At 38.5% G+C, this 12,906-nt stretch overlaps 1 protein-coding gene and 2 non-coding genes across 3 annotated transcripts in view; 2 read left to right on the top strand and 1 right to left on the bottom strand.

The window, feature by feature from the left end:
- The window catches only part of LOC103510764 (run domain Beclin-1-interacting and cysteine-rich domain-containing protein), a gene marked incomplete at its 3' end in the record, with an annotated part of 62,340 nt that overhangs the window by 20,889 nt on the left and 28,545 nt on the right, over positions 1 to 12,906 (bottom strand). The gene's annotated exons all lie outside the window — the stretch shown is intronic.
- LOC113468084 lies at positions 552 to 670 on the top strand. The gene has a single exon (XR_003391947.1). It is a non-coding gene; the product is annotated as a 5S ribosomal RNA (ribosomal RNA).
- Positions 2,395 to 2,513, top strand: LOC113468083. The gene has a single exon (XR_003391946.1). It is a non-coding gene; the product is annotated as a 5S ribosomal RNA (ribosomal RNA).

Below are 12,906 nucleotides of genomic sequence, written 5' to 3'. Positions count from 1 at the left end.
TATCGCCTCCTCTTCCCCCTCTCTCTCTCCTCCCATCTTCCTCTCTCCCTTTTGCTAATGATAATGATGTTTCATAGCATAGTGATAATGATATTTCATATGCATAACATAGTGAAATTTCCCAGTTTCTGACTATTCAAAAACGATGATTCAAGAATTTTGCCTTTCCTTTTGGTGAAAGGCAAGAGTTTTAACCGGTGATAAAAAAAAAATTAATTTGTTACAAGGTACAACAGCTCTTTCTGGACTGAATTATTTTATGTCACTACTGAGATTCGACTCGCAGTCTCCTTGATTGTGAATACAATGCCTGAGCAACTGTTCTACTTGGACTGTCTTGATTGAGATGATAAAATGAAGTTCTTCGCACCATTGACACCTAATAAACTTTTATACTCTACTTTTATACGTTATGCTATAAGCTTCGTACGCATACCCGGTATTATGGGTGCTTTATCTGAGCTGTGAGGTATTCAACTCCCCCTCTTCTGTAGGGACTTGTACAATACTCTTGCGTGTGTTCATATATTCGCTTCTTTCTCTCGTTTCTCGCCAACGTTCATATCACGTTGAATACACCAGTTCTCGTCCGATCTCTGAAGTTAAGCAACGTTGAGCGTGGATAGTACTTGGATGGGTGACCGCTTGGGAACACCACGTAACGTTGGCGTCTTTTTATTCTTTTTTTTTTCTCTCTTATTATTCTAAAATTGCAAATCAAACTACACAACTTTTCTGAGATCACCAACTTTTCAAAATTCAATTTTGATTATTTAATTAAAATTTACCAACAACTTATTATAGCAGTTTGTCCCCTCTTTTCCTCCCATGTCCCCCGTCTTCTCTCTCCTATGTTTTCTCTTTTCCTTTGTCTCTCTCCTATTTTCCCTCTTTTGTCCCGTCTTTACCTTCCTTTGTCCCTCTTTCGTCCTTTGTCCTGTCTTTTCTTTCCTATTTCCCCTTTTTTCCGCCTTTGTCCCCTCTTTTTCCTCCCTTGTCTTCTCTTTCCCCCCTCTTTTTCGTCCTTTGTCCTCTTCCCCCTCCCCCTAGATCCCACAACTTCTGCCATTGTTACATGTTCAATTCTATTTGTGTCCTAGTACAATTTACTTTGCTCTAAATTTAGCGTTCATTTTACCTTCCACCTTTAGCCTCATTACACTCTCCTATCTGTCACTCCGCTGTATATCTATTGCCTTTTTGCTGTTTCCTCTTTCTTTTCTTCGTGACCGTTTTTTTTTCTTAGGTTACTATTGTTATCGGGAGTAAAGAGACTTTTCAGTCTGATTCAGGCAATATAAACAAGGTATAGGTATTTGATTCTATTCTATTTGTACTTTCCATTAGGTACATTAAGTTTAAGGAACATTTGGGGAACGAGTAGAAATGTAGTTTAGAAATATCCTTTCGTTTAACAAAAAAATCAAACGATGCGATGAGATGATCAGAACAATAAATTATTTTTATGAATGCCTGACAACTATTGTGTGTATGCAATATGCAATGCAATAAACGTCGATATTAGTGGATGTGTCAGAATTCCAGATCTCATTCACTTCATTTTACTTTTAATAATATTCATTTTGTTGTTAGAAAAGCTTCATGTCACTGTAAGCTATTTGTATATAAAAAAAGGAATGTTTGTTTAAAGGTAGTTCTTGTTCTTAAAAAAAAAGAAAAAAAAAATCCCTTAGCCCATCCCTAACAAACATTAATTTCCTTCCCAACACAGGATAAGGAAAGTAAAAAGGGACCTTCGAAGTCCCATATCTCTAAATATCCGACCTATTCTTGCTTTATTTGTTTTGTAAGGCTATCCTTATAAATCTTAGGTTTCAAGGAATTTTCTTATCTCAAGGCTATATCGATTTGGGAGCTAATAAATCAGACCATGTAACGAAAACTATGTCTTATAACGCTCACACACTATGAATATTTTCGTCAATACTGTGTAGAAATATCGATAGTGTGAGGACCTATTGACAGTATTTTTTCACGGAAAGATAAGTAGTATTGTCAGTATAAGGAATTTTCTTATCTCAAGGCTATATCGATTTGGGAGCTAATAAATCAGACCATGTAACGAAAACTATGTCTTATAACGCTCACACAATATCAATATTTTCGTCAATACTGTGTAGAAATATCGATAGTGTGAGGACCTATTGACAGTATCTTTTCACGGAAAGATAAGTATTGTCAATATAATGACGCACACTATCCGTTACTGATAAGTACTCTACTTTTATACGTTATGCTATAAGCTTCGTACGCATACCCGGTATTATGGGTGCTTTATCTGAGCTGTGAGGTATTCAACTCCCCTCTCTTCTGTAGGGACTTGTACAATACTCTTGCGTGTGTTCATATATTCGCTTCTTTCTCCCGTTCCTTGCCAACGTTCATATCACGTTGAATACACCAGTTCTCGTCCGATCACTGAAGTTAAGCAACGTTGAGCGTGGATAGTACTTGGATGGGTGACCGCTTGGGAACACCACGTAACGTTGGCGTCTTTTTTTTTCTCTCTCTTGTTATTCTAAAATTGCAAATCAAACCACACATCTTTTCTGAGATCACCAACTTTTCAAAATTCAATTTTGATTATTTAAAATTTACCAACAACTTATTACGGCACAGTGTGTGCCCCATCCATTTATAACATATAACATGTATGTCATAAATGTATGGAGGCCATATACTGTGCCATAATGATTGATGAATTTACTGGGAACAAAAACAAAAGAAAAAAGACTACGACAGGTGACAGCAGCGATCCATAGTAGAAGTAAAAACAGGAAGAAACAAGATTCTTACATGAAAGACACAGCGTTTGACAAGATGGACGTGGACGATAATATCTTGTCAGTAAGGAATTTTTTTTTTAGACTTTAGACTGCTGGGGTAAAAGGACTTTTCAGTCCTATTCGGGCAGGATGAACAAGGTTTCTATTCTACTATTGACAATACAATTATTGCCAGTAATATTGCCAATAATATTGACAGGAATATTGATAGTGTACGGGCCGGATTAGTCTTCCGCCGCACCCGCCCTGTTTCTCATTATTATCATCAATCACATAGTCAACTAATCAAAACACTATTACCAATACCGACACAGGGTGTTAGCAAAAAGTCCCCTTCTCCTGATTTCTGATTAGGAGATTAGAAGTCCGCAGGGGAGAGATGCATTGATCACTCTGTATAATGGAACTGTTTTTCTTGCAAGGCGCCTAGACTTTAGACTGCTGGGGTAAAAGGACTTTTCAGTCCTATTCGGGCAGGATGAACAAGGTTTCTATTCTACTATTGACAATACAATATTGACAGGAATATTGATAGTGTACGGGCCGGATTAGTCTTCTGCCGCACCCGCCCTGCTTCTGATTATTATCATCAATCACATTGTCAACTAATCAAAACACTATTACCAATACCGACACAGGGTGTTAGCAAAAAGTCCCCTTCTCCTGGTTTCTGATTAGGAGATTAGAAGTCCGCAGGGGAGAGATGCATTGATCACTCTGTATAATGGAACTGTTTTTCTTGCGAGGCGCCAAGACTTCTCTCTCCCCTTTCTCCGTTTTCTCTCTCTCTCTCTCTCTCTCTCTCTCTCTCTCTTCTTGTTCCTCCCATTGTCTCCTCTTTGTCATTCCGTTTCTCTCGCTCCTAGTATTAGCTTCCCCCTCCGTCTCTCTTCCTCTCTCGCTTTCTCCCCCTCTCCCTCCCTTTGCATTAGATACCCTCCATCTAGTCTGCTCGCAGAAATCTCGGCTATTGATTCGTCAAGAATTCCAGCTATTTCGTAGCTAGGCAAGGCGCCAAGACTTCTCTCTCCCCTTTCTCCGTTTTCTCTCTCTTTCTCTACCGCCCTTTCCTCGGTCTTTCTCTCTCTCTCTCTATCTTCTTGTTCCTCCCATTGTCTCCTCTTTGTCATTCCGTTTCTCTCGCTCCTAGTATTAGCTTTCCCCCTCCGTCTCTCTTCCTCTCTCGCTTTCTCCCCCTCTCCCTCCCTTTGCATTATCATCTTCTTCAAGACAGAATTTTTGGATGTATGGTCTCATTTTATTGGTAGCTTTCACAGTAAGGGGCGGGGCTTACTATTTATCTCGTGCTAAATGAAATAAGTCTCGAGAAATATCATTGACAAAATTAATGTTTGTTCTTTTCAATAAAGCTTTCTTTACTTATACCACCCATCTGTCTTATCATTTCTTTGTTTCCGGAGCTAAAGAGGGATCATATCAACTGGTTTAAAATTTTTGGTTGTAAACTTTCAGTTAACCTTCTTTCTTCCGTTTTCTTTCCCTTTTCAATTTATCCACTGTAAAGTATCTGTATTTGTGACTCACATAGCGCGAGCTCAAATGGGTACCAAGTTTGCCGAAATTTAAAGAATTTTCACTCCAATTTCGAAAAGAAGAAGAAGAAGAAAAAAACTGATGCTACTCGGCATGCTACTCGTAAGTGTTTATTTAGGTAAAGGTTTCATCACATCCAGAGCAAAATGTAGAAGACGTAGGAGTTGGGCATGTAAAACAAAGTAATGCCCTACCTTCTACGTACACATATTAAATTTCACTTCAGCCTAAAGCTTGATAGGTTCTTGGAAAGTCCAAGTAGAACAGTTGCTCAGGCATTGTATTCACAATCAAGGAGACTGCGAGTCGAATCTCAGTAGTGACATAAAATAATTCAGTCCGGAAAGAGCTGTTGTACCTTGTAACAAATTAATTCTTTTTATCACCGGTTAAAACTCTTGCCTTTCACCAAAAGGAAAGGCAAAATTCTTGAATCATCGTTTTTGAATGATCAGAAACTGGGAAATTTCACTATGTTATGAATATGAAATATCATTATCACTATGCTATGAAACATCATTATCATTAGCTAAAGGGAGAGAGGAAGATGGGAGGAGAGAGAGAGAGGGGGAAGAGGAGGAGATAGAGGGAGAGACAAATCGCATTCGATTATGTTACTTATTTTTGTGATCAAACATGGCTGAACTAATGAGATTGCGCTTTGTGGAGCAAGTGTTTAGATATGTCCAAAGTAGAATCTCATTAGTTCAGCCTAAATAAAAGTCACATAATGGAATACGTGCAGTCCATGCAGTCCAACGTCTGTCCAACAGTTCTCAGTTTAGGAGATACCTGTTAACTTGTCCTACTCAACTAAGCAGCATAGTGTAGTTGTGTATTTTTTGATCAATAGAACAAAACGCTCACATGTAAGTACCTACCATAAGTGGCATAAGCTAAGCTTTGCAGTATCAAAATACCTGAAGGATAGGATTGTTGTAGTGATAAGATAAACCAGTGGCTAATGTACCTACTGCTTGAATTTCATAGAAGCTGCAGCATTCAGCAGCAAGCTACTTGGATAATCATGAAACTGATCCAGCTGGCTTGTGTAAGGCCAGAAAAAGCCTTTTGGCCTAGATGGTGACCAAACAGAGTAGGTACTAATTTAGGTGATTCCCACCCAGGGCAGATTTTATCCTGATGGGATAATGTTCATTCTTGGAACAGCTGGCTTTTTCCTATCCTGTCTTCCTCATATCTTTGATTTGGGGATGATAAAACCTTAACAGTTATAGTTCCCTCTGTCAAACCTCTTGGAAAAAAGACAATGTTGCTTGATTTTAGAGATCCAAGGGAGCTGGTGCACTCAAGGTGCTATTGCCACTGGATATTGCCACTGGTGATGACCTGATAACATAAAATTGTATGAATGGCTAGTCCTTGTGAAAAGGACAAAAATAGGTCTATCAGTGTGTATTAGTAGACTAAGAGAAATAGGCCCCACTTTTAATAGGCGGATATTTTTGTTAGGTAGTTTGTATACCTATTGTACCTATAATTACCTATATATTATAAGGATACCTAAAAAAAAAAAAAAAAAAAAAAATCTCATTTGAAAGGTAGGTATTATAACGAAACAAATGCAAAGAAAGGATTAAAGGGATATTTTACCTTATACTGGAAAATACTGGATATATGGAAAGGAATTTTGAAAGAAAAGAAAACTTCCCCCTGTATTACCACCGTACGAAATGTTTGCAACTTCCCCCACCAGATTTCGCCGTGCGATTAGTTTTCCCACAAATCAATTTTTCCCCCGCACGAAAAAAATAGAGGTCAAAGCGAGAGAGTTTTTCTTTTCCCGTAGGTTTAGTTTGTGCCTTTCATGTAGTTTTTTTCCTCAACGTTGTTTTTTCAGTAAAATTGCAAATCGGGTTGCAGTATGTTCAGATAGGAAAAAAAAAGTTCATGAATAATTTTTGCGTACAATATCTAATCAGTTGTATTATTAATTTTGAAAAGTGAAAATAAAAAAATACGAAATCCAAAATTCTAAAAAAATGAATGACGAAAAAGTTCTAGAACCCATCGGAAAGCTATTGTAAATAAACCTTTTTATTTCAATTGGTTTCTATTTATGTTCCAACAAAAACATAAAAGTGTTGTAATATTGTTATAAATAATACGTTAAAAAATATTGTTCTATTTTTTTATAATACATTTTTGTCAAAATCTTGTTGTTCCTTTGTTATATCTTTTTTATCAAAATGTGTTAAAAGATTTTATGTTGTCTGTTGTTTTCATTTAATATAAAAAATGTGAATCTTCACTTTGGATCTGTGCTAGTTGAGACTTCAATTCAAATGGTGTTAACCCATTCTATGGTAAGCTAACATTTGCTCCTAGCTTTGTTGTAGGCTCTGCAGATTAAAGGCATGGCCAGAATATTGTTATTGATACGTAAAGGGTTAAGTAGTGGGTACTATATAATTCGGGCATTAACCTCATTTGAAGGCTGTCCTTCAATAAAGGTTTATTTCTTCTTTCTTTCTTGATGGTCGGATATTTAGAGATATGGGACTTCGAAGGTCCCTTTTTACTTTCCTTATCCTGTGTTGGGAAGGAAATTAATGTTTGTTAGGGATGGGCTAAGGGATTTTTTTTTTTTAAGAACAAGAACTGCTTTTAAACTTTGAACATTCCTTTTTTTATACAAATAGCTTACAGTGACATGAAGCTTTTCTAACAACAAAATGAATATTATTAAAAGTAAAATGAAGTGAATGAGATCTGGAATTCTGACACAAACTGCCAGATTGTCATGGGGGAATTGGAGTAATAATAGACTTCTCTACCTTTAAATGGACTTGTCAAGGGATAATCTATTTTTGAGAATTATTGGATGTTTTGTGCTCTGTAGGTACCTACATTAGGGATTTGTCATAAAAGATTACCAAATACTATTTACGTTAACTTACTGTTGTATTCTTTCTAGAACTGCTTGTAAAAAGGCACTCTTTAGTCCTATGCGAACAGTTGATATAATATAAAAGTACCAATTTGAATTTAGTTTCCAAAATTTTCGCCTCATTGTAACAATATGAAGAAACAGACTGAAAACTAGTCTTATTTATTTCCATATTACTCGTCAATGTCATATACCATATTTATTTACTTATCCTAATATTCAGAATAAATCTAATAAGGAAAGTATTTCTCTTTTGTGACTGCCGACCTTGGTAGGGTTGATAAGGAAGAGGTCATAGGAAACCCATGTAACTGGCACGACAGACAGAATGGCAAAACTTTCCTTTGTCCCCTGTCTACCCTCCTTTGTCCCATCTTTTCCCTTTGTCCCTTGTCTAACCTCCTTTGTCCCGTCTTTTCTCTCCTAGGTTTTCTCTTTTCCATCCTATTTCCCCTTCTTTGTCCCGTCTTTCCCTTCCTTTGTCCCGTCTTTTCCCTCCTATGTCCTCTCTTTTCCCTCCTTTGTCCTTTCTTTTCCCTCCTATGTCCTCTCTTTTCCCTCCTTTGTCCCCTCTTTTCCCTCCTTTGTCCTCTCTTTCTCTCCCATGTCCCCTCTTTTCTGAGTAGATTTTCTTCGCCTACAATGTTAGAGGTGCGTTTCTCTGCTTCTGTTTTTATAGTACCATCCTGTATATGTAATATGTATCGCTTCTACTTTGTGAGGTGTTTATGATGAGGCAGTCAGAATATTTACTTTCGCTTTGAAGGAATAGAGGAAAATAAAGCGGAAAAAAGAGAACCACGAGTATACGAATACAACCAATGAGGCTATATTTATTACCGAAATGAAAAGCACAACATTGAGTGGAAAATATGGTGCCATCCTGTATATGTAATATGTATCGCTTCTACTTTGTGAGGTGTTTATGATGAGGCAGTCAGAATATTTACTTTCGCTTTGAAGAAATAGAGGAAAATAAAGCGGAAAAAAAGAGAACTGCGAGTATACGAATACAACCAATGAGGCTATATTTATGACCGAAATGAAAAGCACAACATTGAGTGGAAAATATCAGTTGTGCCGGGAGGCGCAAGAACGTCAAGAGTTCGAAGAGCTGGCCTATATTACCACGAAATAGAGTTTCATGGTTCAGAGAGGACACCACCCAGAAGACAAATACCTCGGAGACAACCCCTTACTTCTTGAAGTTCCACGCCTGTATGATCTTGCCAGGTATCATGGCTGTTTGGTTGGAATGACACCCGGTACAGAAATATCTACCTAGATATGAACAGTAGCGAAACTTGGATGCGTACTGAAGCGCCACGCGCATACCACAGCCTGCGCAACGCAAGTTTTGCTTCATCATTAGAACATGACGCCTGCGCGAGAGAAAATGAACTGAATTAATAGAATACCCCTTGTTTATACTGCCAGAATGAGACTGAAAAGTCCCCATTACTCCCACAGTCTAAACAAGGTCCCAGTTTTTACCCCCCAAAGGTGCCACTCTCTAGATATAAATGTTCATTCCTTGAGAAAATGAAATGAGATTCCGGTATTCCCTACAAAACACTTCCATGGGTTAAATAACGTTGTAGATAGTTATCACTGTCTTCCTCTCTTCGCTTTCGGAACGATAAGACCTTGGCAGTTACAGTTCCTTCTATCCAACCTCTAAAAAAGTAATGATAACGTCGAGCTTGGATAAGTGACTGGGTTACTTACACAGGGGTAGGGTGAGGAAAGAAGATGATCTGAGGCCTAGGCGGGGCCCACTCGTAAGTGCCGCGGAGTAGAGTGGAGTTGTTTTCCGTCTCGTCATTGTTAGGCCAGCTGTTTGGCAGGGGAGATACCTAGAGTTAGACCAATTACCAATGAAAATTAGACACTATTTCAATTTATCAGTATTCCTGAAATCCAGACCCATGATAGGTTAATTTTTACGGAAGAATGAAGGCAGGGGGGCCCGCCGGAACCTTGTGTTTGGCAAACAATACGACTTGTTAACGTTTCTAAAATATTCTACACGCGAACAATATGAATATATGATATTTATTCAATGTATATCACCGTGTATATTTACTATGTATATTTACTTAACTTATCAACGTTCCTACATCTAGAAATTCACACCCTACAGTGTGTCTAGGATGTAGAACGACATATATGCTTCTCAAGTCTCCGAGGAAAACTGGGGCCTAGGCGGGGCCCACTCGTAAGTGCCGCGGAGTAGAGTGGAGTTGTTTTCCGTCTCGTCATTGTTAGGCCAGCTGTTTGGCAGGGGAGATACCTAGAGTTAGACCAATTACCAATGAAAATTAGACACTATTTCAATTTATCAGTATTCCTGAAATCCAGACCCATGATAGCTTAATTTTTACAAGGAATCAAAAATTACCCCAACCCTCTCTCCTTCCAATTTAATCCTTTCAGCAAAGGGAATTTCTCTGGATAAAAGTAATGATCGGACACAAATATTGCAGAAGAAAAGACGTAAAATCATATGTTAGTTGTTCGTTGGTGGCTTTCTTTACTTCCCATTTCATTGACCTTAAGCCAACGTTTGTGGCCGAATTATCGTCACACTCACGCGTTATAGTCATTCCTATTCAAGGAGGATAGACAAAATATTCATTATTCCATATATTTATTTTCTTCCCGTGCCTATTCCGTATTATGCCTCATCAGATGGGCGAGAAGAAACACAATACTTCCCATTTAGGTGCTAGGTCAACACGAGAACACCAGAAAGTAACCCGTTGAAATATTTGCAATCGAAAAACGAGTATAATTTTTTGTCGATCGTGGGCATCGAACCCGGGACCACTGGGCTAGCCGTGCATGCTTACCTCTCGGGAGGCATCCTTTTCGCTGACCAGCCAATGAATATCGGAAGCTGCCGGCAGCTGCTGATCACTGAACTTTCTCAACAGAGAGAGTGCCACGCCCTCTGCTGACAGACTACTGCTACTACTGTTTGTAGCTGCCGATGAATTCAGACCTGAACACGAAGATGCCCGAAGTGAATTCGGTGGAGATTGCCTGGAATAAGAATATCAATTTCAGATTTTTTAAGAGTTTTTTTTTTTTTTTTTGAGGTTACTGTAACTGCTAAGGTCTTATTGTCTAGAAAGCCGAAGAGAGAAGGAAGACGGGATAGGAGAAAGTCAGCCGTTCCGAGAACGAACCTTATCCGTTCAGGATAAAATCCGTCCAGGGCGGGACTCGAACCCGCGACCTAGCGCTTACGAAACAGACGCGCTACCAACCAAGCTAACTAGGTTGGCTCACTTCAATAAATTGTTTTTTTCCAATTTAAAGTCCTGTACTACGCTACAATCTCCCAACTAAAACTTAGTTTTTCCAACCGCGTCTTTCGACAGATCGTTGATACATTTTGGGCAAAATTTCACTCGTGTAGAACTGAAATTTTCGCAATATTGCGTACACACACGAAGGTCTGTTGAAAAACCATGTTGGGAGATATGAAACGAGTGTACCAGACTTTATAATCCCACTGTAAACTAATCCCATTCCCACTTTCACCCGATTTTTTCCGGATGTTCTGGAGGCAATCTAATTTGAGAATGTTCCCTTTACACACGACAAGATTTTTTTCCAAACCCCAAGTGGGAACAAGCTCCTACCTGTGCATGGAGTCTATTGAGAGGGATATCATGGAATCTGAGCAAGAATTGTGCAGGAGTGTAGCGCTACTCTCATCTTCTAGGGAGAGGGAGCAGCGAGCAGACTGGTAAGGACTAGAGGAGATGTCACTGAAACTTTCTTGATTCGACTGCATGGTGGCCACTGAAATCGAAAACGATTTGCTGTTAAAACTGAGAAATCCCTCCGTAAATATGTACGTACAAATTAAGAAAAAAGTTCATTTATCAATTATCTATGTAGGTAAAATAAGAAAACTAAAAAAAAAAAAAACAATCCTTTTCAGTGGATTATTCTCAGTAAATAAGTCAGCTCCTAAAATATGTAGCTTACTCACTCTTCAACTCCCTGTAACTCACTCTTATAGGGTCCCATCTCCCTATGCATATGGGGAGTTAGGATCTGGCTTATTGACTGAATACTAGAATAATTTAACAAAAGCTACCACCAACTTGGAATAATGAAAATTAGATAATAAAATTTACTCACAACTATCAGACCGACTCATGCTAGGTTGTTCCGAGGCCTCAATGCCCATAATTAACTTCTCCTCTGCCTCTCGTAGCTTCTGCAATTCCATCTCCCATTTCACCTGGAAAGTACAAAAGATCTCAAGTACATTATACTTATGGCCTACATTATGCTACAATTGCTACATGGACACTACTAAGAATAATAACACTAGTACCTAGATAACCAATGGGGGGTCTTAATGCAAAAGGGGTTTCGAGGAACTCTTCATTATGTATACGAAAATCCAACCTTATAAAATTATGACGAGTAATTCAGGATACTAAGGAGTAATTCAGGACACTAAGAGGGCTCTAAGGAGCTCCTCATAGTCATTTCGTTTACGAAACTTTGGATTTCATCAAAATCAATGTCACTTCGATAGTTATCGCGTAACAAATGAAGAGACAAAATAAATAAAGGTCATTAACAACACAGGTTTCCCTTACAGTAGTATTACCTGGGACCAGGAACTAGGCAAAGCCCGGTACAAAAGTGTGACCATGTTTCCTACGAAATGTTTCACTTCCATCACTTACAAAATCATTTTTTCCCCAAGTTGGTAATAATTAATTCTTTGACAGTGAGATTATTAGTTTGATCTTATAACAATTATTTATTTTTTTATTGACTCCTGTGTCAATGAAAACACTACACAACTGAAGTCTTCGACAATCGAATGACTAATGTTGAGAAATTTTATAGAACAACTTTCCGAAGAAAATATCACTGCAGTCAAGTGTGACTGGAACATGTGATACATGATATGGCAGCTCTTATAGCCACATAGGACTAGTGCTAGCGCGATATCTCAATGAAATCTGATACAGTGACGAAAACCGATACATTGCGACCTCTCCACAGATCTGTTAACATGTATGATTTCATTTGAGCTTTAGTACATCTAGGTTATAATTACCAGGCTTCAGGTATCTTGTATCTGTAGATACTGAACTTTAGTTTACTGACATTGTCGTTTTAACACGAGTATTCTAAGAGTTCTCTCGAGTGATATCAATCAGATACTCGTAGTAGGGCAAATGATGATCAAGTAGGGACGTTACTAAAGAATATCTAGCTTTTTCCCTGGCTCACCTCTGTGGCCGAGTGGTTAAGAGCACTGACTCTCAACCCAGAGGTGCTGGGTTCAAATCCCGGCCAGGGCGCAAAATTTCTAACCAGACTTTTCCGTTCTTGGATAGGCATGGATGTAAAAGAGAGTGCCTTGAAGTAATGCGAGGTACAATCTTTTTATATAAAAGTAAGGGTTGTTCCTCTTTCTATCAAAGACAACTTAAATCGAGGATCGTAAAATTAGCCTTTACCTGTTCTACAACACTGATCACAGCCTCTGCAATGTAGAAGTGAGAATTCTCTCTATCCAGCTCTGCATTGGATCTAGAGTACTGACTCGAAGATAGAAAGTCCAGCAGACTCTCTCCCTTGGCAGGTTTG

The sequence above is a fragment of the Diaphorina citri genome, unplaced genomic scaffold (genome assembly GCF_000475195.1).
Source record: "Diaphorina citri unplaced genomic scaffold, Diaci psyllid genome assembly version 1.1 scaffold640, whole genome shotgun sequence".
NCBI lineage: Eukaryota > Metazoa > Arthropoda > Insecta > Hemiptera > Psyllidae > Diaphorina > Diaphorina citri.
The sequence above is the reverse complement of the archived record's forward strand: the minus strand, read 5'-3'. Positions and strand labels throughout refer to the sequence as shown.